Source organism: Durio zibethinus, chromosome 22, assembly GCF_047325235.1.
Source record: "Durio zibethinus cultivar Kanyao isolate XHJ-2024 chromosome 22, ASM4732523v1, whole genome shotgun sequence".
Classification (NCBI taxonomy): domain Eukaryota; kingdom Viridiplantae; phylum Streptophyta; class Magnoliopsida; order Malvales; family Malvaceae; genus Durio; species Durio zibethinus.
Genome location: NC_143183.1, coordinates 13,545,353 through 13,548,586, shown reverse-complemented (window position 1 = coordinate 13,548,586; position 3,234 = coordinate 13,545,353). Strand labels below are relative to the sequence as shown.

The following is a 3,234-nucleotide window of genomic DNA, read 5'->3' as shown; positions in this document are numbered from 1 at the left end:
AAGACTCCCTAGATCATTAAGCTTAGTGGGCAAATTTCTTTGAAGCATAATGTTACACTCCTTAATAAGTGTAACTTTGTTTAATTTTTGAAGTAGAACATCCAAATTAGGTTTTTTTATATGTAGAGTAACATCAAATAATAGCTATTTGGAATGGACCTTTTAGGAGTCAACTTAATCTCTTTCTTTACCTTCTCTTCTTGAGATTCAAAAGTAGTAGCTTTTTTCATAAAATCTAAGTCTTTAATTTCAGCCTTCTTTTTCATATCTCCATGTTTTTCATTATTAGCCATGAGTTCCTTTTCTTTTTCAATTTCTTCCTCCACCTCCATTTGAATGGAAATTTGTATCATTATCAAAATTAAAGTAGTAAAATTTTAAAAAATTTTAATTCTCTAAAGCCAAAATCGATTAATAAAATTATACAAATAACATATATATACAAGTATGCATAATTTTAGCTAAAGGTATTACCTTGAAGGCAAAAAATTCTTCGATTCAATTTGGTGATCTTTCACATAGATTCCAAATCCAACAAGCTACCCAAGTGTTTAACCTCTAATGGTGATCCACTCTAACTCTTGTGAAAGAACCTTCTTTAAGGTTTGGTGAATTTAAAGCCACACTATAGCAAGTAAGTGTTTGCAATACCTCTTGTATTTTCTTGAGTGATCTCTAGATACTTGGTTGGTTACTCTTACAAGGGGGTGATTTGATGTTCTTTTTATAGAGGAAGCATTAGGCCACATTAGGTTTAATGCTTGGAATACAAATTTTCAGAATTAACCCTATGCTAGCTGAATGTACCAAATAAGGGAAACTCTTTCTCTTGTTTTTTATTTTCTCTATTTTTGGTCATACCAAAATCAAATTAACTCCAACTTAATTTGTCCCAATTTTAAACTTTCACAATTATCCTATTGTATGTGACCCATTAGGTTCTTTAGCATGTCGACAACTAACACAAGCATTGTAAGCCTTAGTATTCGGCTATGGATTAAACAAACTTTTTATCTTCATCACCAATTCTCCAATTAGCGAATCTTATGTTTATAGATCTTGATCAATGCTAGCGTCATTGCCATGATCTTCAATTGCTAAAGAAAAGTTAATATGGCTTGACAACCTATCCGTGAATGATCTTTGTGTATAATTTATACCCTTTCATCACATAGTATCTCGATTTAAACATTGAGTATGGTTTAGTGTATACTCAATCTTGTTCAACCATGTTAAGTCTTGTCTTTGACATTAACTCATAAAAAAAGTTTTAGAACAATTCTAAAATCTTATTTCACTTTGGCTAAATATATCTCAAGTTAATTTAATTAAGACTAGTTGAGATACTCTCTTGATTACACAATGTGATGAAACTCAATTTGATTACTTCATGCATCTTTATATACCTCATGTTATACTCAATAATACTCAACTTGAGCATTTTTTGTTAGAACTATAAGCAAAGTCAAAGTATAATATTCATCATACAAGATTATAAGTAACTCAAGTCAAATGATCACTTATACAACCATCACATGAGAATGTAACTATAGATATTATGTGAACTACCATATAGCATTCTCATATCGGGTCATGTTTAGTGAACTTTTTCTTATAACAAGCACCAACATATTAGCTAAAGTTTTGCCAAACTTCAACTTATGAGATTGGTTGCTTGCTTTGTAGGCAAGAGCATAACCATGTGCTAGTCTCAAAAGCTTTTGTCAATGTCCTTTTATTGATAAAGCTTCGACTAGGAACAATTTTGGAACATATAGTTTTTATGCAATGAGAATCTCATAATTATAGTTTCATTGTAATTATCTTGCAAAACTTTATTTATATTCTGAAGACTTTATTATATAAGCATCAACATTTAAATATATGTATACAAGCTCAATAATAAAGAAATAAAACCTTTATAAGATATTAAATATTAGGGTACTACAAGTATGTCAAAGTCTTAGCCAAAAAATTATTTGGCTTGAAAGACAAATACCAACAATCTCTCACTTGCACTAAAGTTAATCATTCATGTATCTAATACCATATTTGACTATATACTTATCATGTTTTTACTAGGATATAGCTTTAGTAAGAGGATCAACAATGTTATCCTTAGTGGATACTTATTCAATTTTAATATCACTTTTAGAAATAAAGTCTCTAATGAGATGATATCACCTCAATACATATTTGGATCTTTGATGAGACCTTGGTTCCTTGGCTTAAGCAATAGCTTTATTATTGTTACAATAGATTGTTATTGGATCAACAATACTAGGAATAATGTTTAGTTTAGTTATGAACTTGTTGATATAAATGGCCTCTTTTGTAGCCTCAGAAGCATAAATATTTAGTTTTGATTGTAAAGTTTGTAGTTGTACTCTATTTGAAACTTTTTTAACTCACTGCTCCATCATTTAGAGTAAAAACATAGTTACTTTGAGACTTGTTATCATCCTTATTAGATTGAAAACTTGCATCACAATAGCCTTCAACAAGGAGTTCGACTTTACCATAGACAAGAAACATATCTTTGGTTCTTCTCAAGTACTGAAAGATTGTTTTTACAGCCTTCCAATGACATTCACCTAGTTTTGCTTGATATCTACTTGTTATGCTTAAAGTATACAAGAAATCAGACCTTATACATAGCATTGCATACATAATAAATCTAATTGCTGAAACATATGGAACCTTATTCATGTTATCTTTTTTAATTTGTGTCTTAGGACACATGCCTTTGGAAAGATTTATGCCATACAACACTGGCAAGAATCTCTTTTTGGATTCTTCCATGCTAAACATTTTTAACACTTTATTTATGTATCTGAATTGTAAGAGACCAAGCAACCTCTTTTATCTATATTTATAGATCCTTATGCCTAGCACCTATGTTGTTTCTCCTAAATCCTTCATGGAAAACATCTTTGATAACCAAATCTTGATAGATTTTAACATGGGTATATCATTTCCTATAAGCAATACGTTATCCACATACAACATTATGAAAATGATTACACTCTCATTTGTCTTCTAGTATCCACAAGGTTCATCTACATTTTTTATGAATCCAAATTCTATAATTGCTTCATCAAAATGTATATTCCAACTCCTTAATGCTTACTTATGTCCATGGATAGACCTTTGAAGCTTACATACCATGTTAGCATTCTTTTTGGATTCAAAACCTTTGAGTTATGTCATATACACATCCTCTTGCAAATTCCC

At 30.1% G+C, this 3,234-nt stretch overlaps 1 pseudogene; it reads right to left on the bottom strand.

Moving 5' to 3' along the window:
• Positions 1 to 2,129: 2,129 nt before the first annotated feature.
• Positions 2,130 to 2,709, bottom strand: LOC149512622 (secreted RxLR effector protein 161-like; annotated as a pseudogene).
• Positions 2,710 to 3,234: the final 525 nt, after the last annotated feature.